Source organism: Lissotriton vulgaris, chromosome 11, assembly GCF_964263255.1.
Source record: "Lissotriton vulgaris chromosome 11, aLisVul1.2, whole genome shotgun sequence".
Lineage (NCBI taxonomy): Eukaryota > Metazoa > Chordata > Amphibia > Caudata > Salamandridae > Lissotriton > Lissotriton vulgaris.
In genome coordinates this window covers 185,844,751-185,871,792 of record NC_141699.1, presented here as the reverse complement: position 1 = coordinate 185,871,792, position 27,042 = coordinate 185,844,751, and the positions used below count along the sequence as shown (strand labels likewise).

The 27,042-nt window shown below is 41.0% G+C and overlaps 1 protein-coding gene and 1 long non-coding RNA gene across 2 annotated transcripts in view; both read right to left on the bottom strand.

Annotated features, from left to right (window-relative positions):
• WSCD2 (WSC domain sialate O sulfotransferase 2) overlaps positions 1-27,042 on the bottom strand; it is a 1,087,922-nt gene that overhangs the window by 1,021,777 nt on the left and 39,103 nt on the right. The gene's annotated exons all lie outside the window — the stretch shown is intronic.
• LOC147679498 (uncharacterized) lies at positions 17,493-18,433 on the bottom strand. The gene is made up of 3 exons (XR_015300998.1): positions 18,361-18,433; positions 18,198-18,273; positions 17,493-17,595 (listed from the first exon to the last, which is right to left on the bottom strand). It is a non-coding gene; the product is annotated as an uncharacterized LOC147679498 (long non-coding RNA).

The window sequence follows — 27,042 nt, the reverse complement described above, 5'->3', positions numbered from 1 at the left end:
ACTTTGAGAGCAAACATCATTTCTCTATCTGCTGGAAATCATAAGTTATCACTTATAAAATTTAGTATGGTCACCCAGCTTTAGTCAATGTGAAAGATAGGCCCTACAACAGTGAAAAACTACTTTAGAGGTTTTTCAACATGTAAACCTTAAGCACACATGTCCTACTTTTTAAAATACTGTACACCCTGCCATAAGGGCGGTTAGGGCCTACCTTATGTAAGACTTGTATAATTTAAAAAAGAAGGCTTAGGCCTGGCAGATGGTTTATTTTGCCAGGTTGAAATGGAAGTTGACAACTGTACTACAGGCTGCAGGAGCAGAGCTGAGGTATGTTTTAAAAGGCTTCCTTAAGTGGGCGGCACAATGAGTGCTGCAGCCCACTATTAACATTTAACTTACATGTGCTGGGTAAATGATTCATTATTTTTTAGGGATTTATAATTAAATACATATGCCAATTAGATGTAGGGCAATTTTACAATGTTTTAGGGAGAGAGCACAAGCATTTAAGCACTGGCTAGCCGGGGTAAAGTGCACAAAGCCCTAATGCTAACAGAAACGAGTTCAGTAAACATCAGGGAGTGAAGGCAAAACGGTTGTGGGTATACCATGCCAAGGATGTCCGGACTAACACACAGTTTTTAGTGAGTGATCACAATTCTGACGTAAGTGGTGCTTACCTTTCATAGAAGTGTTTGGAGTTTAGTCTCTGGATGTGATCTTAGCATGAAAAACCATTTACTGCCACCCTTAACTAGATCCTCCGTTGGGGACACCATGGGTATCCCATAGAGAGGGCGGAAACTAGATAAGCATGGACTAGAAAACATAAATTGCTTAAAAGAAATCCGACACCTGGCATTCAAGTACGACTGCAAGAAGCACACAGTATAGAGGAGACAAAACACAAAAGGGAAAACATTCTGTCAAGCTAGTATCAAGAAACAGAATATTAGAGCTTGGCTGTGATGTAAAATCAGGGTTGTGGAAATAATGGATGACATTTTCAACATTTAAATTAGTTAGGGGAGCTTTTTCAGCACATGACCGAGGAAGCAAAATTACACTGACTAAATGATAAATAAAGCAAGCAATATCTGATCAGTATGATGCACAGGGATGTGATTTGTCCTTATGTGAAGGCTCTGGGATCAGCAAGCCACTCGTCATCAGGCCGCTACTGCTGGAGCCCATTGCTGACCTCCTAAAACATCTCATTAGTGGAAGAAAATATCTTGTTGTAGGAAAACATCCTTTGCCAAAGCCGTCAGAGATAGGCGAATTTGTATGAAATTGCATAATGGTTAATGGTTTTTGCAGAGGTGGCGAGCCCAGATAATTTCATGCAACCCCTATTCTGATGGCTTTTCTTCAGTCATCGCTTTACTGGCAGTGGGTTGAAGCAGGTAGAAGTCGCTCATGTCTATACGCCGCGCCTCAGAAGACATCATTTCCTTTTAAATTGATGCCTAATTCACATTCAATACTGTGAAAGGTCTGCTTTCAGCTGCAGAAGTTCTGTTCAATAAGTGTGCAAGTTCATCAAAGGTGTCACAAAGTGCACCAGCGGAAGAGATGCTTATCAAGATGCTGGTTGATGACATGCACATGGACGGTAGTGAACTGTTCGAATCTCAGCCCTGGCACCTGCCTATTCACACACTAGCCAGCACCACTCTTTATACTAATGCTACTGCTAACCTCATGTTATTTCAGAAAGTAACTGTGCTCAATTCATTCATTTGTCAAACAAAGGAGGCTTGAAACATATTTTTCCGCCTAGTGTTTTCAAATGCAGTAACTGGTCTTACATGTCTCGTTATTTTTTGAAACGTCATACTTGTGTATCGTTTTGTTCAACGATTTGTTTGTTATGCACTTTTTTCACTGTGTTTGTTATATATGTTGCAATATGAAGTGTTGCCTACCATGATGACATGATCAGAATGCAATAATCTCGTTTCTCTTAAATTAGAAAAAGAAAAGTGAAATAAATCACAGGGGTTTCTGAATTAAGGACATTGGCTCGTTTATTGTAGCAACTAGTTTAAACAATGCTATCTAGATACAATGTGTGCATACAATTTATTTATTTAGCAGCTCTTGGGTGAGATTTTGGCAATAGGAGACAGTAAAGTGTTACGATGCTGAATCCCTGCTACCCGACCTAGGAGTTTTAAATGTACCAAATGGTTATTTCGCTTTCTGTGACACACCATTTTGATTAAAGCTTCTCTAGACCCATTAAATATTACAGCCAAACTATATGCTTCTTTGCCATTGTTAATTTTTTTTTGCATTCAAGATGCATCCAGGATTTCAAGTGAAACTTTTGATAGGGTGCAATTGTGCTTTTTCATTTGTAGGGGTGCATCATAATCATGAGTAGTTCGCACCTGCAGTTATTCTTTTACCGTATTAACACTAGACAGCAGAATGTGTACTGTAATAATGTGAAAGGTGATGTGTTAGGTGTATTTCTCATGCAAAAGTGAAGAAATTAATGGTGCAATACATACATGCTTAGCTGAAACATTATTCGTGCAGAATTTGTGTATGAGGCTTACAAGTATTTGTGTGGTTCATGGGCTCATGTAGAAATGTTTAGTACAATGTTCATTTATGTGAGGTTTTCATAAGGCCTATGTTCCTTACACTTATGTTGACTGATTTCTGCAGGCCTGAAATGCATTTCCCCTGGCTCTCATAGAATGGGTTTGGTCGTAATCAAGGTCATCGATCTAGGAGCTGGGAGTATTGAAACTAAATGGAAAACTACCTACAAGGAAGCACACAGTGGGATGAGGCAATCAGATGTTACCAAATGGGTGTGTTTTATGTTTTGGTGCTTAGAATGATGGACAGCGCCCCTGGTGTTGAGTTAGGAGAGGAGAGGAGATTGATGGAGATGGAAGGAGCATCTTAGAACGAGCTCTGTAGCCTTAGCCTTAGGCTACTTGACCCATACAACGAGAGTGCACTTCTTAGGAAGTCTTCGCGCGCTGACAACCTTTCCTAACTTGCCTAGTGGTAGAGTAGAAACAGACTAATGCTTTTTACTTATGAACCTCCAAGGAAGACTAATCTTGACGTGGGGCACTCATCGCCTGCGTTCTGATTTTAGAATTTGTCATTCTTTTCATGCTCCAGACATTGAATTTGGCCAGGAGTTTTGGCTTTGTATTAGGTCTAATGTACATTTACTACCCGGTATTGAGGTGTCTGTATGTCCAGTTATTTTTGGCTTTGTAACAAACCCATTAAACTAGAACCCTAGAGTCTGTGATTCCTAGGAGTCATGATTCTTTGAGCCTGTGACTCTTGTCTAATGAGTTATTTCTCCCTTCCACACTTCTAAAGCAGGTAAAATGGTCCATTGGCCGAGGTTTTCAGAGTACATTGGAGAGAGGGAAGCCGGATCCTTCACCTTTGCATGCAGGTCTAGAACCTGATAACATTTATCACATCACATCTCATCAAATTGAAACTGAGTGAAGTGCGACACTGCATTAAATTTTGGTCCAGATATTCTAATATTTGGATTGCAATGGGATGTTTTCATACAATAATCCCAAACTGAAAGTGGTAAGCATTGCACTTCTGCATCCAGTAAGTGATGTTTGTGTAGTCTCTTGGCTGACTTAAATTCAATATAAGCTGAAAATACTATGATCCAATTATTTAAAAGGACCTACCTGTTTGTATGCCAGGAAAAGGAATGTCGTTGCTGATGCATATGGAAGCAATCCAGCTCAGCAAACTGGACACTCAACATTCCATTGGATAGCAATCCAGCAGGATACTTGGGCTATTGAATGAGCAGTTCTCTCAGGGAAAGCAAGCTAATTTGTCTTCCCTTAGTAAAGCACTGTGGACAAGAAGGACTTTGGCTCTCAGTGAACCCTGAAGGGCACATACCGCTCCAACAAATTGTGAGCCAGTGGAATATGTTTAGGGAGAATCTATCTTGCCTCTGTGAAATCCAATAACGAATGATTATTTGTCTTAGCATAGTTATAGCAGATTTATTAAAGGTTTGCACTGGCACCCGTTCAAGGAAAATATGATGCAATTTATGACAAGCCATCCCCAAAGGGACAGGTTTCACTCAGGATGTGGTGTAATGGTTATGGGTCAACCTCAAATCTGGAGAACCGGGTTCGAGTCTCGACAACGACGCTCAACATCCTGTGATTCTTGGCAAATCACTTAATCTCCCCGTGCCTCACAAAAATGAATGTGTCCTTGTGTAACGCAACTAAGCATGGGCGGAAAATCCGTTTCGCTCGCGGATTTTGCGGATTTTCGGTAAATTCGCAATCCGCGAGATTTGCGAATCTCCCGCAAAATCCGCAAATCCGCGAGCAGCGGATTTTGCTCGCACTGTTCGCACTGTTCGCGTGAGTTCGCGCCCCGCGAATAAGAGCAAAATTGCAGAAATACGATCTTAGCAAAACTGAAACTACTTACCAGGTTCAAAAGTTCAGGCTCATCATTAGTAGCCATTTCCTGTAGTGCTTCCTGAGGGGCCCCTCCAGAGTTCAGTTGCCAGTTGAAACTATTATGTGACCCTGCTCTGAACTTCAGAATAGTTACACATATGCCACAAAGGTCCTGAATTACAGCTAAGGGAGACAAGCAGGAGCCAGGCTGGAAGTTCAAATCCATTAATCAGCCCCTAATTCATTATTGTCAGTTGGGGCAGGGCAGGTGTTGTGACTAATTTTGCAACAATGAAAGCACTTAGCAAGTGCAAAAGATCACTAATCAGGAAGCACTAAGGAAGCAGGTGCCAGCGAAAAAAATATTCTGTGACACATTAATCAGCCCCAAATTAATTCAGGTCACTTGAGGCAGGGAAGGTGTGCTTGCGTTGCCACAATAATGTACACTGACTGGACAACCAGATGGTGCTGTGATGAAACAGAGGGTGGCATGGGTGGGCCAGAGGGTGGCATGAGTAGTCAGAGAGTGGCAGTGGTGACAGAGAGTGGCAGTGATGAAGAAGAGTGTCCCAAACAGGCTGGACACGTAGAAACAACAAGTTCGCGAAACTTGCGACCCGACAGGTAAGTTCGCAATTTGCGAAATTGTACAAAACCCTCGTGAACTGGCAGAAACCCGCGCAAACACAAAAAAAAATCCGCAAATTCGCGAGAATTCGCGGATTTTGCGGATTGCGAGTTCGCAAATCCGCAAAATTCGCGAACGCGAGATTCGCAAAATTCGCCCATGCTTAAACGCAACTGATGCTCATGCTCTTATACTTTTGGGTCAAGTTCACGCTATATAAAACTCTAGGGAAAAAAAATGTTGTCTTGAATGTTGACTCTTTCACAGCGCCAAAGCATCTTGGCACTACCCTCTGGTAAAGAATGCAAAATGGTAATGTCTGGGAGGCACAAACAATGGATCATGGAGTATATTACATGTTATGCATGTATGTAACTGTGCTGTTACTATACGAAGGAATGTTATTACAGGGAGTACATCACATAATACTCATGCGATATCCACTGTTGGCTCACTTGTACACAAGAACATGGGGCTGAACATCAAACAGAGCACCCAGATTTAGTGTCAGTTGTAAAAATGGTGTCACCGCCTGGCAACTCTTACTAAATCTGGCGCTGCTCCTTGTGCAGCAACATGCAGCAATTTTTCATGCAGCTTCTTTCCATGAAGGACAAGAAATATGAGACACAAAATCTCTACTCTCTAGTATTTGAGACAATTTCTTTAAGTAATGATCTTCAGGGGTTCGATGATCCTCTTGCTGACCCAAGAACCCACTGAGTGCAGTACGCTGGTGATTTTAAAATCCGCCCAACGCTTTGAAGAGCCATTCAAAGCCATTGCCTCAAGCTCACCTAATCTTGAATGTTTAGCCATATTGGAAACTTAACCTCATAGAAACTTAATTAATGCACCCCGTAAGAAAAGCAAAAATCCTTAACACAATATTTATCAAGAAAAATATGTAAATATAAATAAAAAATACACTAAAGAAATTATTGAGGTTCTTGCTGTCCATGTATAATAATAATAATTCCTATCTGTAAAGCGTGAACATATCACTCATTAAGGGTTTCAAGGCCCTGGGGGTCGTCGGGGAGATTAAGTGAGTTATTGCCCAGAGTCACATGATGCTGAGCTGAGCTTCCTCCGGCACAGAGGATCGAGCCACGAGCCCCAGACTCTGGTGTCAACTGCTCTGGCTGCTGTGCCACACCTCTCCCTCCCATCCCATGTAGCTCTGGCATACTTCTCTTGGAAACTCCATGATTCAACATGATGCCGGATATGCACCTATAGTGTGGAACTCCATTTTGATATCCATGCACAGCATTTCCACCTTTTCCACCTTAAAAATGAGGCCCTTATTTATGACGTTACGTGGCGCAGGAGCGTGCTCATTATTTATGAGGCAGCACTAAGCCACTTTTTTTTGGCTTAATGCTGCCTCGTAAATATTGTTCACTTTAACACAGTTTTCTGCATTAAAGGGGTGTGGAATCAGTGTTGTTGGGGGTATTCCCAGCAACACTCAAGACTTTTTGACACTGTCCCAGATTTATGAGAAATCGTAACTCTGAGACAGCGCCAAAACCTTACGCATCCCCAGAGGAGGTAGAAGGGAGACATAATGAGGAGAAATATCTTTATTTCTCATAGCTTTTCCTTTTACTATGTGTGCCGCATTCTGCAACATACATAGAAAGATGAAAAAGCCTCTAAATGGGAGGAGCTCCTTGATTTGTCTCACCTACCACGGGAGTTCATTCCACAGTTTGGCCGCTGCCACCCCAAACGATCTACCACCTGACCTGACTTTCCTGAACCTCGGTACCTTCAGCACTTTGGCTGATGAGGAGCGAAGCAACTTACTCTTTACTCTAAAAATAAACTTTTCAAACTTTTATTGGACTTTTGAGAAATTTGGAAGAAAATGCATCACAAAGTTTCGCACACCCCTGATTATCAATGCACTTTCAATTTATATTCACTATGTAACTTTTTGGCTAGTCTTTAGCTGTATTACATGTTCCTTTACGCAGGTGTTAGTAATTGGCATTTCATGTCTATTCACGTTTCCTTTAGGCCCTACTATATAATCATTTGTAGGCTGTTTTCTTTTATGTTATACATACAAATGTTATATTCGCTCTGCGCCAACTCTGTCTTTCCAGTTACTTTCAACCTATTGTAACTTAAATGTGTTCCTCTTACTATATTTTGTTGCAGTCGATATATCATGTATGTGCAGTGGTGCCCTTTAGCCTTGTATGATGCATACAAAACTTTTATTTTTAAATTGCCTTACGCAACTAGCCCAATTCTTTCTATTAAAGTCATCATGGCCACAGATAATGCTGCTGCCAGGCCTTCTTGATCAATTTGGCATTGCAGCAGGATTAAGAGGCCTTCTGCCTCTTCCCGGTATTTTGTAAATTGCTTTCATGTCTTTAACCGAGTAGGTTTAAGGTCTGCTCTTAGTTTGTAATCTGTTGGATTTGGAAAAATCATTAGCAGCTACATGATTACATTTACTTATCTTCTGTAAATTGAGTTTGCTGTTTTTGATTGAGTAACAGGCCTTAGGGCCTGATTATGTGCTGGGTGGTTAATTCTGACCCACGCATCCTATAATTATCGGATGCGTTAAATAACTCAACCTTTATTCACTCACTCTATTTGGGGACAAACAAGACTGATATCCAGAGACTGCAGAGAGTTCAAAACACTGATGCCAGAACTCTTCTTGGCCTGCCTAGAACATGTTCCAAGATGAGCGCCATTCGTTGGCTACACTGGCTACCTGTGGCCAAACACGTAGAGTTTAAGTCCCTCTGCATTGCTTTTAAAATGTTAAAGCTCTCTTTGCCAGGCATCCTGACTAACCTGCTTGTACCTTATATTCCTGCCCACCAACTCCAGTCGATGGGGCAGCATCTGACGGTTGTTGCTTGGGTGAGGAGGGTGAGTGCCGGCAGATGCTCCTTTTGTACTTTGGCAGCCAAACTTTGGAACGCGCTACCTCTGCATATTCGCGGCATGGACAACTATTTGTCATTTTGTAAGGCAATCAAAACGTACCTCTTTCCTCTGTTCTAGGCTTTCCCTCCTGTAACTTTGTAGTTTTCTGCTATCAGTGCTGGGGTGCCCCTTTGCTGGGGCAGCTGTGTGCTTTAGAAAATGGTATAATATAACATTCAGTTTCAGCAGGTCAAACCTACCGAAATTTAACAGAGAAAACTATACTGTATTTACACTATCATATAGAGATAAACACCAAAATCTACATGTTACTCTCTAACAATTTGTACTAGGTGGTATTTATCGCACTCAATAAGTAACATACCACATGACATCGTTATTTATCATATGCAATAAATATCACCTACACTTGTAATCAGGGTCTTTCATCTATACAGATTTTTATATATATATTTTTTTTTAATCTAATTTTATTAACTTTTATGGCAGTGGAAGGTTGCATGATACAGAAAATACACAGATAGAATATACGTTTTTTACAGAACAAAATAATAAGGCTCAGAGAATAAATAAAAGATGCATACATAAGAAATTTACGATATCCAATTAACAGAAAGGTTAAAGAAAATACATAGCGGGCAGATTAAATCCAATTACTGATCGGTAACCATAGTTTTTGGCCAAATGCTTTTTTTTCTGGCCTTTAAGTTTATATACCACATTCTCAAGCTGATAAATACCAATCAATTTGGATTGCCAATAATAAAACACCGGGGGATCGGAATCTAGCCAGTGTGAGGTTATACAATATCTATATACGGACATGGCTATAAATAGAAAGCCTTCTTCTTCAGTAGTTTTATGACCAATTTGATCAGTTTGAATTCCAAATATGACTAATTCTGGTGACAGTACACATGATGACTCTAAAATACTATTCAAAAAGCTTTGTATATCTATAATGAATTGTATTAATTTCGGACAGCTAAAATACATAAGGATAGAGTCAGCGGCTGAATATCCACAGTGACTACAATTGATACCTTTCTTAGCCTTCCATTTCATCAGTTTTAACGGTGTATAATACAAATCAAAAATGGCCATAAAATGCTGGCTTTTAAATGACCCATTTAATATAACCTTACTAGCCATTTCTAAGGACCTGGATATATCAACCTTTTCAATACCGAGATTTCCTTGCCATTTCTCTATATACACATCAAATTGTCTTGCATTCTATTTAACATCATTTGGTATATCACACCAATTCTATTTTTTTTCCTACAGCTTTCTAGCACATCTATTTTACTCATAGAGCTGGTATTTAATAAAGCTTTTGTCTTAAGAAAACTCTGAATTTGAAGATATTTAAAGAAATCTCCTCTTGTCAATTTGTATTTACTCTGTAAAGAAATATATGATACAAATTGTTCATCCTGATACAGTCTCCAAATGAACATATTTTGAGATCATTCCATCTCTGCAATACGGGATCTCTAAAAATTTTGGGAAGCAAAGGATTCTTCAAAAATGGTGTATAATAGTTTAAGTTTATACAGAAACTGAATCAATTTTTAAATTGTTTCCAAACTTGTGAGGCCGATATCATGACTTTGAACTTTGCTTTTTTATAATAACTCAGCTCTATCAACCTGAGCAAACATTGGCGAACTTCTGTTCCCAACAGCATCCCATAGATTGAAGGCATAAATGCTTCATCCAGACTAAAATCTGAAAAAAATAAAATACCAATTAATCTTAATGAAACTGTCCAATAGTATAATCGGAAATTCGGATCCCCCATCCTCCTTTCAATTTTGGTAAGGTGCACCATTTGAGAGATCTTCTAGCACTATGATAGCCCCATAAGAACCTTGAGATAATTCTATCCAATTTGTTAAAAAAAACAGAGGGGAACAATAACGGTATGGTGCAAAATAAGTAAAGACATTTAGGAAACATGATCATTTTGATTGCATTGGTGCAGCCATATAAAGATAAATGTAAATTATTCAATCGCTCAAGGGTTCTGTTAACAGAAAATAATAAAGGGTACGAATTAAGCCTTACAATGTCCTCCACTTTGGCAGAAATTGTCACACCGAGATATGAAGCTGTATGTGTGAATACTACATCTTCTGGTTTGCCTTCAGTTGAGTGAATTAACTGAGTCTTCGAGATATTTAACTTGTATTCAGATAACTCACCGAACTCTTGAGCAAGTTTGATGATTTTAGGTAAAGACAACCCGACGTTGGAGGTGACAATCGCAACGTCGTCAGCGTATGCGAAGACTTTATATTCTATTTGATGTAGTATGATCGGGGAGATTCCATTTTCTTTTATTATTTCTATTCAGGAAGGGCTCTATATACAGCGCGAACAACAAAGGGGAGCAAGGGCACCCTTGCCTTGTCCCCATTGTAATCGAAAAAGAATCAGACGTGTCCGTAGTTAACCTGATTGCAACTTTAGGATTGGTATATAATGCCTGGACAGCGTGAATGTATTCTTTAGGGAAACCCTTCCATACCAGCACAGACCAAGGGAACCCCCAGTCGACCCTGTGGAAAGCTTTTTCGGCATCCAACAGGACAACGCCGACCGGGGATCCCGTGGCCTGCGCGCAATCCAACAAAGTGATAATCCGTCTAATGTGATCTGTAGTATCCCTTTTTTTAATAAAACCGTGTTGAATCTTAGAGACCAAAGCCAGCATTATGTCATTTAGTCTATTAGCTAATATTTTCGAAAATATTTTGCTGTCTGATGTTATAAGAGATATCGGCCTGTAGGATACTAATTCAGTGCCATTTTTTCCTTTCTTCTTAAATACTACTATGGTAGCCAAAGACCAAGAAGTAGGCGGATGTCCTTGAAAAGCATGCTGAAAGATCTTGAGCAGCTCGGGTTTAACCCCTTCCATGCTCATGACGAGCTGAGCTCGTCATGAGGCACAGTTGAGCTGTGCTGATGACGAGCTGAGCTCGTCATGAATACATGAGAATTCCGATTTCCAGCACAGGGGAAAAATAACCACAGCAGCGATGTGGTTAAGCATATTACGGAAAGCACGATAAAATTCCAAAGGAATTTTATCTGGCCCCATCGCTTTACCCGAAGCTAGATCAAAAATTGCTGTCTCGATCTCATCCCAAGTGATAGAAGCGGCTAATACTGCAATATCTGCTTCAGTAATCACAGTGTTGTTAATATTGTCCAAATAATCCGTTGGATGCCTTACTTCGCTGTTTCCATTATTAGGCTTATTGTATAGTAATGTGTAAAAGCCACTAAACGCCTTAAGTATCCCAGCTTTAGATTCTTGAATTACTCCTTCTAAATCAACAACTTTAGTTATGTCATTCAGAGCTGCTTTTTGCCTTAACCTTTGAGCTAAGATTTTACCTGTTTGCTCGTTTAGTTCATAACATTCCGCCTTATGTAGCTTATATTTAACAGCAACCTGGTCAGCTAAATACGAGTATGAAACAGCCCGTTCGATGGTTAAGGAACGCTGCGCTTCATCAATACCCTGGCCATTTTTAATATTAGCCATAAGTTTTAACTCTGCCTTCCTCACATTGTCAAGTTTATTCTTAAATTCCTCTTGTATTTTCTTCCGTTGAAAGTTAGAATAACTAATAGTTTCCCTTTTTTCAACTGATTTAAAAGTATCCCACACTGTTTGAACTGAGGCTGTCCCATTATTACGTGAGTAGAAATCTTGGATGATTTTAGCCATATGTAAAAGACAGTGTTCATCCAACAGCAGAGTCCTTTGGAACGACCATTGATTGTTTAGATTAACACTATGGGAGGGCAGCAATACTTCCAATATAACAGGATTATGGTCTGAGACCAATTGCGGCAAACCTTCGACTTTTGCATTCTCCATAAAAAATGAGGAAATAAAAAAATAATCTAGTCTAACAAACTTTCGGTGTGGAATCGAAAAAAAAGTATAACCAGGGTCAGTATGTTGTAATTTATTCCAAACATCAAACAGCCCGTTTCCTAATACTAGTTCCCTTAAAGCTTTATAGGTCTTGATCTTATGACCTTTAGAACTCCCAATGGCCCTGATATTACAATCAGAACCAATATGAATATTCAAATCTCCACATAGGATTATAGGTTGACACCAAAGAAGCCATTTCTAGATTAACCGAATTAAACACCTTGTTGTCGTCCATGTTCGGGCCATATAAACAACTGTCAGCTTGTTACCCTCAACAATTATTTCAGCTAATCCCCATCTCCCCCATTTGTCCGCTAGCGTTCTAACACACTTCCCAGCCCCTTGTTTCATAAATATAGCAATTCCTCTTTTGACCCCGGTCTGCCTTGAACAAACTAAAAGTTTGAGACCCAAACTTCTTAGAACATTTTGTTTATCCCAAGAGATGTGAGGCTCTTGCAGACACAGAATATCGACTTGTAATAACTGAATTAATTTGCGTAAGATCCCTATTTTTTTTGTATCATTCAAACCGTTGATATTCAGCGTACAAAATGTAATCTTTTTAGCCATTGCAGCACAAAATTGACCCCAAACGTAACAAAATTGTTCCTACTCTCCCTGAATTCAAACCGGATAAACATAATGAGTAGATCTGCCTTTCTGTGTGAGCCATAACAACTGCCACTGCCTTACACCCCCACCAACACCCCCAACCCTTACCCAATGAACAACCCCCTTTCCCCTCCCCAACATATGAGGCTCAGGAACTAACAGTTCCCGTAAAGTATGGTGTGCCATGTCCCCCCGCCTACGGGAACCTCAAGCAAGCCAGGCTGAAGATGGCTGGAGATGGCTGGAATGCCAGAAACCGGTCCTCGGAAGCTTGTTTCCAGTCCAGGGAAGACATGGCTTGGCAGTTCGGGCTGGACTGTTCCATGAGGCACAGGGTCAGACTGATTTGCATATAGCCATGTCTGAACTGGGGTGGCAGAGTTGGCTAAAGAACAGTGATGGATTAAACCCAGATCTTTTGACTGGGTGTGAGTGTTTGATTGATTCAGATGCTCCGTCCATCACCACCACCTTTTGTACCGCTTTTGGCCGCCATAAGTGTGGCAGGGTATGCTCAGACATGAGACCCTTTGCTTACTTTGCCACTGGATTCAAGCAAGCCGGGCTGAAGACGGCTGGAATGCCAGAAACCGGTCCTCGGAAGCTTGTTCCCGGTCCAGGGAAGACCTGGCTTGGCAGTTCGGGCTGGACTGTTCCCATGAGGCACAGAGTCAGACTGATTTGCATATAGCCATGTCAGAACTGGGGTGGCAGAGTGGGCTAAAGAACGGTGATGGATTAAACCCAGATCTTTTGACTGGGTGTGAGTGTTTGATTGATTCAGATGCTCCGTCCATCACCACCCCCTTTTGTACCAGACATACTCTAGAGCAAATCTTCACCTCCCTACCCCTTGTAGTTGATTCTCCTACTCTGCTGGCTTGGACTGACCACTAAATGCTCAGGTTTAGATGGGCAAGGTTAGAAACAGTTTTCTTAATAAAGGCAACTTATCCTATATGGGAAGAGCCTTTTTATAAATTTCAAGCAGAAACTTTAGGTAATAGAATTGAAGTGGGTAAGCCCTCTCTTACCGGATATATCAATGAGTATGTCTACTGGATAGATAGTTGGATTGAGTCCGCTAGCCTAGCCTTAGCTCCAGAAAGTGGAACTCAAAAATGTCGCACCAGTCCCCAGCCCTTGGTACACCCTTTACCTCAAAAGGACAAAGCTAATATGTAAACCCAAAGTGAGGCAATGGGGGCTAATTATTACCAAGAAGCAAAAGCAGAATATAAGGCAGAACTAGGGAAGTACTACAAAGAAATTACATTAGAAATGTAATGTCTACTTCTAGGCCAAAATTTGATAGGTAGCCAACTACACCAGAGAAATTTTGAAAATTGTTAAATCCTTTTCCTCTCCCGGAGTAGGTACTTACCAGATTCCCCGTCCGTGGAATGGTGTGAGTCACTCACTCTTTGCTTTTAGGAAAAAATAGATACTATTCAGGCCAGCTTCCCACCTCCCAGAGCTGGAGGTAGTATATTGAGTCCTTGTACAGTGGCAGTTGCCCAAAATGAGATAGAACATTCACTAGAGTTTGGCCATGATCCTTCTCTTTCTGTCTCTATCATTAAAGCTAAAGTTAGCTCTTTGAACTTTTTCTATCCATCTCTCTGGAAGATTCTCTGCTAGTCTTAAGGTGTCTCAAATCGGGCTCCCCTTTACCAGGCCCCCTCTTCTATTATTGCTCTGGGGCAGAGGATATCAACTCACTGGTGAATCAGTTGATTGAATATCTCACTCTCGTCAGCTACTGTACCTACAAAATGGATACATTTGCATACCGTTGCTTAAAAAAAACAGGAAGACCCCTCCGGCCTGACCAACCATATGCCGATCGTGCTCCTCCCTGACTTCTCAAAGGTGCTGGAGAAACATGTAAACCATCAGATATCATCATATCTTGCAAGGAAAAGCCTACTGCATGCTAGCCAATCTGGCTTTCGCCCTAATGATAGTACTGAAACAGCTTTGCTGGAGATTGTTGATTCCATCTGACTTAGTCTGGAAGTGGGTGACAGGGCACTGTTAGTTCCTTAGACCTATTGGCTGCTTTTGATACAATCTCACACCATTTCCTCTTGGCCCATCTCCACTCAGTAGGTATAGGGTGGCAGGCCTGGAAGTGGCTTGCATCTTTCCTGGAGGAGAAGGGACAAGAGGTATGGTGCCACCCTTTCTCAGCCAAATCCCGCAATCTCAGTGTAGGAGTACCTCAGTGCTCTGCCCTGAGCCCGACTCTATTTAATATCTACCTTACTCTTTGGGCTACCTTGACTGAATACTTAGGGGCAGAAATCGTGTCATATGCAAATGACACCCAGCTGCTGTTTTCTCTGAAGAATAATGAGCCTTGGCCAGGCAGCAAAATCCGCAACTGCCTTCGACGGTGCTTGGGTGACTGTCCACAAACCAACTTAATAGTAATGCTGGAAAGACAGAGCTGCTTTTTTTGGGTTCATAAGCTGACACACCCTGGCCGTCCTTTTGGCCATCTGACACCTCCCCACCCCACTTAATAAAAACCTGGTGGTAAAATCCCTGGGCTTTAAATTTGATGGTCAATTGCTATTCCATTCACAAGTAAATTCAGTGGCAGGCACATTTTTTGCCCTTCTTCTACTTCTTTAAAAGTTTCTGTTTTTATTTCCCTTTGCAGCCAGACAAGAAGTGATTCAAGCACTGATCATCTCATATCTTGACTATGGGAACGGTCTCTATTCAGGCATGCCCAAATACCTAACTGATAGGCTGCAACCAAGCTATCTTCGGGCTCCCCCATGATTCTTACGTGCCAAGTCTTCTTATTAGTGTCCATTGGTTGCTGGTATGGAAGAGGATTATCTTGAAGACTCTGCTGTGACCAAGAAAGCCCGAAAGGAACTGGCCGAGGCTATTTACAAAACACAATTAAGTTCTATGCCCCCCAGAGAAACCTACGCTCTGCAAACCTCTGCCATGTCAGAATGCTACGAATCAGGAAGGAAAGCCCTGTCTTTCTTTGGCCCCTCCTTCTGGACAAACTGTCATTGACCCTCAGATGTATCAAGGCAATGTCTGCGTTTCGGAAAAAAGCTTAAGACACAGCTTTTTTCCAGCCCCTAACTCCTTTCTTATTCCCCCACTGTCACCCTTTCAACAGTAGCACCAGGAAAACTAGGAGGAACACTTGTGCTATATAAATAACCCCACATAGACATAGACATATACCATTTTTATCAGAGCACCTGCTCTAGACCTGGTTAGCAGAGCCCTTGGCACAGTCAGAGACAGGTACCACTGCTATCAGGCAAATAATGGGGATGAACAGGGACAAAAACAATACCTTTCTCACAGAAGAGCAATATGACAAACATATAGAATGTATATATACAAGAGACACACAGCTTTATCTATTAATTTACCAGAGATATTTTAAGTCATATTAGTCTCATGGAGTCAAGTAAAAGACATCTATTTTCTATGTGTCATATTTATTGATGACATTTTGTCTCCTTTTGCAATGTAGAAGTCTCAGCAGGACAGACAAAATGAGGAACACCTAATTGAAAAATAAAAGGACAAGGGCATAATAAACTAATTGAAATTGAAAGATTGTTCCCAGTGAACAAAACACTTGAATAGCTATGCATCTATCAGCTAAATATTTTTTATTTCGAACAAAACTTGACATGAAATTAGATAATATATTCTACTCATTTGTTTAGGTTCTGTTTATAGGTTAGGAGGTTAAGGGTGTTTGGCCAATGGCCCATCCTCAGTCCCATAGTGAAATCGCTTTATATTTAAGTAATGGAGAACCTAATTACTCATGGAAATACATGGAAAGTTAATCCCTGTGTGATACTTTTCCTGTACAGATTTGTGATTCAAAGCACTTGGCCATTGGTAAAACAGGTGAAAACGATGTGAGGGAAAAAAATTCACTGGGATACCTATTGCACTTTATCTCTCCCCTTTCATCACTCACTTCCAATCAAAACATGAGAATCCCACTGAGATGTCGCTCACTTGTTCCTCACTTAAAACCTCTCAAGCTAATCTCAGTTCTGCTGTTGAGCGTGCTTTTTATTTAACCTTTAAATATTGAAGAGCTGAGGGTTCTCATACAGTGTACGCAAACTGTATCCTACCTCCAATGAATACATTATGTATGCCTATATAATAATTTGGGTATTTGAGAAAGGGTGGCATCACGATTAATGAGCATATCGAGCAGTATTACTACATAATTACTATGGAGCTGATTCACAGAAGTATTTATGAGTCCAGAAAACAGTACTACAGGAGCAGTGGTATAGAAAGTGTCTGGGGTGTGCAACAGGCATGTGAGCAGCCTGCACAGTGAAATACAGAGCGGCTCCATATTTCACTTGAATGTGCTGCTCCAGCACAGCATGAGTTTGTGGCTGTCCTGAGGGCAGTGCTTTCCTGCTTTTTATGGTGCACTTTGCTTGTTTGCACACGGTGTACCTATCTAAGGATATGCTGTGGCGCGCCCTAACTGTAATGGTCAATAGAGTGAGCAACCCAATAAACCTTTGGGGGCTTGGGTGAAACGTAATGGGATGGGTAAAGTTGCCTCCAAAGGAGTTTGTTTTGATAGATCAATTCAATAACTTGTGTAAATTAATTTGCTACAGGTAACTTAATTGTCCTGAACCAAGTTGATTAAAAAAATCAAATGCACACATATATATACAACACTAAATAGACATAACAATACTCAACATAAACAATAACCAATAGACATGTGTATAGGCAAAGTGTTCGATTTTATCAAATTTTAATCAAAGCGGGAAAGTACAATACAAAAAAGTTGTAAACAGGAATACAGGACAAATGTATGAAAATAAATCACAAAATCTCTGTAGAGCCTGTTGTCTGCCTATCCAAAAATAGATGACTGAATTATCCTTTGGATCAAGCAGGAAGTCAACGTTTCGGTCTTGTCTGAGTAATTCTATAAGACCATCATCAGGACAGAAGAGTTATAATATTGTAACTCCCTATTGAAAAATAAATAAAACATTTTTTACTAAAACATGCAAACTTAATCAAACATCATATATGCACTATACACATCATTACATTATTACAAAAATAAACATCAAAGCTGTATTAAAAGTCTACCAAGACATGAATACACTCCACTAAAAACAATACAGGGACAATATTTACAAAATGACAAACAAGAAAACACAATTCATTTTAGTATATTAACTCATGAGTGTGAGTTATACAAACACAATTTCGAGAGTTTCACTGACAAGATGGTTCAGGAAATCTGCCTGCAACAACACTAGGCAATGGACGTTGACTTGGAGTCGAAACAAGATTGTCTAGAATAACCTGTTTCCTCATATATACATGAATGTGTATATACATGAATGCATAAAGTCTGTTCCACATAAATTTATAGAATCAGAAAGAAGACTCAGAAAGAAGACATTATCTAGGATGCCATATTGCCTCAAATGCATATAGGCATACGATCTGATCGCCTATTAATTCAAAAAGCAAACATGACTAAGAATACATTAGCTGGTCGAATGTTTTAGGCTATGTGGCTAATCCACGCCTGTCATTTGATTAAAGGAGCAAAACATACCCAAAAACGAGGGGATCACAAAAGGATCGAGTGCATTAGGTTCAGTGGGCATCAAAAAGGTTGCTTCATATCAGATCTGAAAATAATTAAGTAGTATCCGATGTCATCACTGTTATTAACTAAAGTTCAGAGGTCAATCTATTTAACATCTTTAAATGCATACCTTAGTTCTGAAACCGTCATTCACTATGGTCAGAACGAGATAATTTGGAAAAATCAGACGAATCGAGGATTAATCTGTAACGTGGAGAAAGCGGTATCAATATCAGGAATCGTTTTCAGTTGTTTAAACGGTCTATTTTGAGTTAGATATTATTTTACCTTTAAGGATGTGACAGGGTGAATGAATAAAGTTCCACTCTTGACACGTTATTGAATACACACTCGTCAAACAAGACCGTAGTGCGTTTGTAGGTCGTCACAGATATCCAATCTAAGGAAAAATGGGTGAGAAATTAAAACCCATTCCTCACTTAACCACGCTAGTTAACTGACTACACGTAAGTCACAAGGACTCTGCTTGTCGGTAGGAGGCTTTTACCTGCGTGAATGTTGAGTTGGAGCCGCGGGGTATCAGTCGTCACTCAGCGAGCAAGAGCCTACATGTGCAGAGGCTCGGGTTTTAAAGCACCCAGTGTTTGGAGATCGAAAGAGGACTGGGCTCCTATTTTTTGAGCGCCATCTTTGAACAGTGTTTGATGAAAAACTTTATGGTTTTCAGTGGGACTATTTGTAAGAGTCCATGACATTTACAAAAAGTTTAAATGTGTCACAGTATCGATCATTAATTGATGCATAAAGGGCGAATAGCTATTGATCTAAAGAGATCAAGTCTGCTGCGATACTAGGTAATCTGTAAATTTCAGAACCGCTCATACAGCAGTGTGCTAAAGACTGAATGTTGTTCCACGTCATGAACAATGGTATTAGTTGTGAGGTAGGTATGTAATCAAGTTGATATACATTGGCATTTTGGAAACAGAGAATATCAAATTGCTTTCATAGCCGCATACAGTATATGTTAACATTCTCATAAACGCAACAAATTGATTGATCAGCATTTTCAAACTGCAACAGATACCATAGCGTAGTTTCACATCTTAAATTAAGAGGGGAAAGGACAGTTATCAAAAAGATTTCATGGTAGGCATGCCAGTGAGTGCCATTCTGTTGAAGAATTAAGTCCTTTGTTTACAGTGTCAGTAATACAAATCAATTTACCCTCTCTTAGGGAGAGAATTCTGTCCAGGTTGTTTTGTCTTTTGTTAGCTTTAATGACCTCCAAAACCCACCAAGTCATATCGGTTTCTTTGTGGCCCACACTGAGATAATGCTCAACTAATGGTGCATTGTCCTTCCTACATCTGATCCGTGACTGATGCTGTAGGATCCTTTTTTTGACCGGTTGGACTGTTTTCCCGATGTAGTGAAGTTTGCACGGGCATTGAATACAGTATACTACAGTGGTAGTGTTGCAGTTTGAGAAGCTCTTAGCTGTAAATTTAATACCATTAATTTCACATGATTTAACTGTTAGAGTTGTAGAACAAGCTGTACAGTTATTGCATTTAAAAATAATATCTAACTCAAAATAGACCGTTTAAACAACTGAAAACGATTCCTGATATTGATACCGCTTTCTCCACGTTACAGATTAATCCTCGATTCGTCAGATTTTTCCAAATTATCTCGTTCTGACCATAGTGAATGACGGTTTCAGAACTAAGGTATGCATTTAAAGATGTTAAATAGATTGACCTCTGAACTTTAGTTAATAACAGTGATGACATCGGATACTACTTAATTATTTTCAGATCTGATATGAAGCAACCTTTTTGATGCCCACTGAACCTAATGCACTCGATCCTTTTGTGATCCCCTCGTTTTTGGGTATGTTTTGCTCCTTTAATCAAATGACAGGCGTGGATTAGCCACATAGCCTAAAACATTCGACCAGCTAATGTATTCTTAGTCATGTTTGCTTTTTGAATTAATAGGCGATCAGATCGTATGCCTATATGCATTTGAGGCAATATGGCATCCTAGATAATGTCTTCTTTCTGAGTCTTCTTTCTCATTCTATTAATTTATGTGGAACAGACTTTATGCATTCATGTATATACGCATTCATGTATATATGAGGAAACAGGTTATTCTAGACAATCTTGTTTCGACTCCAAGTCAACGTCCATTGCCTAGTGTTGTTGCAGGCAGATTTCCTGAACCATCTTGTCAGTGAAACTCTCGAAATTGTGTTTGTATAACTCACACTCATGAGTTAATATACTAAAATGAATTGTGTTTTCTTGTTTGTCATTTTGTAAATATTGTCCCTGTATTGTTTTTAGTGGAGTGTATTCATGTCTTGGTAGACTTTTAATACAGCTTTGATGTTTATTTTTGTAATAATGTAATGATGTGTATAGTGCATATATGATGTTTGATTAAGTTTGCATGTTTTAGTAAAAAATGTTTTATTTATTTTTCAATAGGGAGTTACAATATTATAACTCTTCTGTCCTGATGATGGTCTTATAGAATTACTCAGACAAGACCGAAACGTCGACTTCCTGCTTGATCCAAAGGATAATTCAGTCATCTATTTTTGGATAGGCAGACAACAGGCTCTACAGAGATTTTGTGATTTATTTTCATACATTTGTCCTGTATTCCTGTTTACAACTTTTTTGTATTGTACTTTCCCGCTTTGATTAAAATTTGATAAAATCGAACACTTTGCCTATACACATGTCTATTGGTTATTGTTTATGTTGAGTATTGTTATGTCTATTTAGTGTTGTATATATATGTGTGCATTTGATTTTTTTAATCAACTTGGTTCAGGACAATTAAGTTACCTGTAGCAAATTAATTTACACAAGTTATTGAATTGATCTATCAAAACAAACTCCTTTGGAGGCAACTTTACCTAACTGTAATGGGGCCCCTTTTAGATACTTTTACATGCCATTTGGCCCTGAATCTTCCAAATCCCTATTAGGAAAAGTGCAAGAAGGGCACAGTCCTTTCCATTTGTACTAAATACATATGAATATGACTCACATATTCCCAATTTAATTCCATTTTTGATGCTTTGGAACCAATTCACAAAGGCATGTAAGAGAACATCAAACGGTAGAATACGACTTCTAATTTACATACTCCATTATGCCCGTGCAACTAGGCCCCTGTGTGGCCACTGCACATGCACTGTCAGATTTGTACACTTCCTGTACAGCAGATAATGTGTGAAATGTTCGGGCAAGCATCAGCCAGGGCATAACTAATATGTGACCGCTATAGCACATTCTTAATAGTGTGTCATAGGATGAAATGATGAATGAGCCACAAGAACAGAAAAGCATCAATCATGATGACATCTTGACAAGTGTCGCAATAGCACAATGTAGTGATCTCAGGGGAAGGGCCTTGTTCTTTGTAAGAATGTCCAGGGTTGTCTAAGAAAAGACTCATAAAATGTGCAAGATTACTGGGTTTCTTAAACCAAATTGCCACTATCAAGGGCTTTGAATGCCCTGTGTATAGTAAATGTTTTGCAAATATTATTGCATCTTTTCTCTCACATTTTACACTCATTCCTCTTCAAAGGTGTACACAGATATCATGCAAACACCTGTATGTGCACATGCATGCCAGGTGTTTTCTAGCATTCTACTTTTCACTAATGACACACATGATCTGGGCTCGGCCCCAAGTCCTCACCATGTCATAATTTGAAATTGTACAAATCATGTGATCATCCATGCCTTTGTTCTTTGAAGTGTGCATTATGAGTGCTTAGAAGCAAAAAGACAGAGATGAGTGTAACAAAGTAAATACTGTCAGGCATGTTTTTTGCTTCACACTTGGGACAAGGAGGAGAGATCATATTATATATGACTCCCCGATTACTCCTCTTGCTGCTGCATAATAGTGAAGGGTGGAGCAGATGATTTTGGGGTCCATCCATAACATATTACTATAGATGAGTAAAAAGTGAATTACGGGGAATATTTTTCACCTCGGCATTCTGAGTGACATCATAGATGACTCAAGCTTTATCATAGATAATTCAAGCTTTGCCCTTCTCGTATTTAATTCATGTCACTTAGAGGCCCTCAGTGAAAAACATCCCTGTAATTTTCTGTTACCCAACTCAAATTCTATATGTTTTTCATGACTCTCATCTAGCACCACCAGTGTGAATGCTTGGTAATTCACTTCTATGACGTAGAAACAGTGGTTAATAAAAGCTGTTACTACTGAATTCCAGGTTGCCTTGACAGGGCTATCGCAGAGCCTGTCAGTGCAGTGTAAGCAGAGAAGGGCACACATCTGGAGAGGGGAAGGGGGCGAGAAGAGGGAATGAAAGCTCAGAAGAAGGTGTGAGAGTTTGGCAGTAGGACCGTTCTTTTTCTTTTTGACGACAGGTAGGAGAGGCCAGTTAGGTATGGCTCCACCACTACTCCTCTATCCTTGCATAGTATTTGAAAGCAAGAGCAGATAATTTGGATGGGCCAGTACGTAAAAAAAAGTACAAATCGGTACCAGTGAATAATTTGTAGTCTATATGATATCAATAAGAATCCCTCGTGAAAAACATTCTCCTTTCACAAAGTTTGCTAGCCAGAATTCTATATTTCTTTGTCCTGTCACACATGTAATCTGTGCTTAATTTGAGCCTGTGTATGCCAGTGTTCATCACCAGCACTTAATTCTCAACGCCAATACTTAAGATAGGCCTCCACATGCTAGCGCTAGTTTGTCTTTGAGGTGTTCACATAATCAGAATGCTTAATATTTCTATCTATGTTAAAAATTATTAATACCAGTTGTCCAGGCCATCTGCATTGTCAGACTTGTAGGAGATTGATGGTTAATAGTTGTGTTGGTACTGTTATTAGCAGCATTAACAGGGGCAATGGGTGGTGTAAGGTGAGATGGCCTCTTGAGCAGGGCCCCGAGACTTACTTTTTTAAACATTATGGACTGCATGCAATGTGTGCAAGGCATGCTTTATGCCTTTACAAATTCACTGAGGCCCTTCTCTAGTTCACCAGCAGCTCGAACACCTCATTCAAAATATAAACACTGTCTGGGGAACCATTTGGAGGCAGCACTTGTACTGGCTCCAGGTCAACAAGAGGATAACCTTCAAGCTTCTCATCCATGCACACAAGGCACTCCACAACATCAGACCAGTGTACCTCAACAGACGACTGAGCTTCTACACCCCCACCCACCAGCTTTGCCCTGCCAATCTCGCGACAGTCCACCGCATACAAAGAGCGACCTCCGGCGGCAGATCATTCTCCCACCTCACCACCAAGACCTGGAACACACTCCCCACCCACCTGCGCCAGACCCAAGACCTGCTGACCTTCAGAAGACTCCTCAAGACTTGGCTCTTTGAGCAGTAGCAGCATCCCCCTCCCCCGGCTCTCATGGGTAAGTAGTGTGCTTTACAAATGTTCTGATTGACTGATTGATTGATAGATTAATCAGGGTCTCGCAAAATTTTGATTTTACTAAGCTGTGGAAGGCACAGGACAGGTCCATGAAGGCTAGGCAGATGGAGCCCTTCTTGTCAACTGTATGTTTGCTAATCAGTATATGCAGATTCAAGCACTGCTTCACAATGCCAAGCACTTTGCGAAACCCATACTGCACCTCCGACAGCATGTCCATCTCCCTGACCCAAGTTTAGAGGTGCTTCAAACCAGCTCTACCTGCCAGCTTCATTGCTGAATCCAGCAGGGATGTCAGTCGAAAACAGGCTGGTAATTGTGGGTTGCCTTTTTTAAAGATTGGAACAATGATGGCAGTGTGCCAAGACTCTGTAAGTGCATACAGTTCCTGGACGGATTTATACTGCTCCATGGACACCTCACCCAGACCTGGTGACTTTTTTGATGAGCTCCTAATGATAGCCTCAGTACTTTATCACGGGTAAATCCCAAAGCAAGGAGAAATACTACCTCTTCCTCATTGTGCTAACTGGGACCGTCAGAGCCATAAAATTCTTTGAAGTGGCTGACCCAGTCCCCAGAGCTAATGGTGGTAATAACAGAATTATTTTTTACACTTGCAAAATGATTATTATTGGCAATAGCTCAGAAAGCCCTGGTATCTTTCAGTCTACAACTCATTACCAACTTCCCCCAAGATTCTCTGGATGGTCAGACCATATACCACGAATTCCCAGATGTGTTCTCTGACAAAATTGAAAGAAGAAGCCCAGCCAGTTTCTCACAAAGTTTGCTCCATCCTAAACCTAATGGGGAAACCCATAGAAGAACAACTGAAGAGACTACCACAGAAGGAATTATTGAGCCAATTGAGAAATCTGAGTGGCTTGCTCCAATAGTTATTGCGAAGAAAGCCATCAGAAAGGGCCTGAGGTTGTGTGCCTGAGACTTAAATTTCCAAATTTGGGTAGACTGACATCCCCTTCCCGATATAAGGGAAACACTAAGCCTGATTGGGGAAGCTGCTTGTTTTAGTGTGACTGATTTATCTGAAACCTGCCATGAGGTTCAACTGCACCCAAGCTCTAAACTTCTCATGTCATTCAGCGTCCCTTTCAGTGCATTCATATTTTGTCACATGGTTTTTGGTTTTGTGTCCACCCCAGCTGTTTCCAGCGAGTCATGCAACAAATTCTGAAAAGCATGATGGGTGTGATGTGCAGTCCAGACAATATACTAGCATACAATTGTGATGAGGACAACCATAATCGCACATTAAGAGAAGTCTTAAAAAGGTTGACCAGACCTAGATTAACCATTCAAAAAGACAAGCGTCCGTTGGAGTTGGATCAGTCACATATTTGGACAAAACCCTAAAAAAGGGGAAGCTGAACCCAAACTAGATCTAGTGGAAGCAATGGAAAAGGCCCCCTTGCCTAGCAACAAAGAGGGACGGAGATCCTTTCTTGGACTTTCTGAGTTCAATTCCAAGTTTGCTCAGAATTTCGCCAGCATAGTGCACCTTATGACAGCCACACTAAAAAAAATGTTCCCTCTTTGTAGTGCCAGAATGGTTAGAATGCATTCTCCCAAATTAAGGAGGAAATAACTAAAGCACGATTTTGGGGTTTGTTAGAACTGGCTATTTCTGGTTGGCTGAGGCTTACGCCAAAGCCAGGCAGAAACCACCATTCTAGTCCGGGCAAGGGAGTCACACGCCAAGATAACCCCCGCTCACCCCCTTGGTAGCTTGGCACGAGCAGACAGGCTTAGCCCGGAGGCAATGTGTAAAGCATTTGTGCACGCACACAACAGCAACAACATCCTAGGCACACCACAAAAGGAACTCCACACAAGGTTATATAAAAATAACTTTTGTATTGTCAAAACACATCAGATAGTAATCACACAATATACATTGTGCCAACTGGCACGGGCAATATTCACAAGGGATTATTTACAGGGCAGGGCCACATGGGCCACTGTCAGAATCAACACTTTTAGAACTAGAAATACTGTTAGAAATAGCACTTTGAACATATAACAAGCAGAAGTTTCACACATGATGCATAGAACATTCAGAGGTGCAGGAAAGACACATGATGTATAAACATACATTCAGCGGTGTAGGAACAAGGCACATGACGCATCAAAACCCATTCAGAGGTGCCGGACAGGAAAATACATAATGCATAAAAACATTCAAAGGTGTAAGGGAAGGAAAACACATGATGCATAAAAACATTCAGAGGTGTCACAGGCATAATGGCATAGCACATTACGCATAACTCACATTTGGGCCTAACCAGTAAAAACTACAGTAGGCAATTTCTCACTAGTCTAAGCAAATTAGACTCTCCCCCTAAGCATAACTCACATTTAGGGGCGTAACTCACATAGTGAAATAAACTCTCACTAGCATAAACCTACATAGGTAAAATAACCTCATAGTCACATTGCGCAAACATCACCTTAGGCAATTACTATCAAAAACATAGCAAAATCACATTGCGCAAAAATCACATTAGGGCCTTACGCCCTACCCACATACCAGCCCCCTGGCCAACTGGCCATCCAACAAGGGGACTCAAGAGCCCTGTGTCCAGAATGTCAGGGCGCGCTGCCAATGCAGCGCCAGTCAGGGGTACGCCACCGGCGCAAACCTAAACGTTGCAGCTGCCCACTAATTGCTGGGCAGCTGAGAACACCAACAGGGCTTAAACGTTGCAGCTGGCACTAAGTGCTGCGCAGCTGTAGCAGGCCTGGCACCACTATGCCATCTCTGTCCCACACAGGGACTCACTCACATTGCGCCTAAACGTTGCAGCTGCCCACTAATTGCTGGGCAGCTGGGAATCAGCCAAAACTGCGACAGGGCTCTCACTAGCCCTTAAGAGCAAGACTGCGCACAAGGTTGGAGCCCACTGGCTCTAGAAATACCCATTGCTTACTTTTGGAGCCCTCTAGGCTCTAGAAGAACTGAACTGTCCCAGAGAGCCACCTGGCTCGCCAAACATAAAAAGGTGGAGCCTTCGTGGCTCTAGAACATTGCGCCCCTCGGAGCACTCTGGCTCACAAACAATGATGCCCCCATAGGCAGGAGTGGCCCGCTGCCAACCCGGGGCCGCTCTATGCAACCAGAAACTGTCCCCAAGATCAGCTCACAACACTGGTGGGGGGGGGGGGGAAAGCCTCTGGAACCATCCGGTTCCTAAACAACCGAATGCACCCCGTCGAGCAGCCCCACTGCCAAGCTGGGGCTGCTTAATAACACTGTGACTCCACTGCGTGGGGCCTCCACTCGGTGCTTTCTTCTCCCTCGCCCTCCTCCCCGGCAGCGCCACTCACCAGCTGCTTCTCCGGGGCGAGGGGTTGCA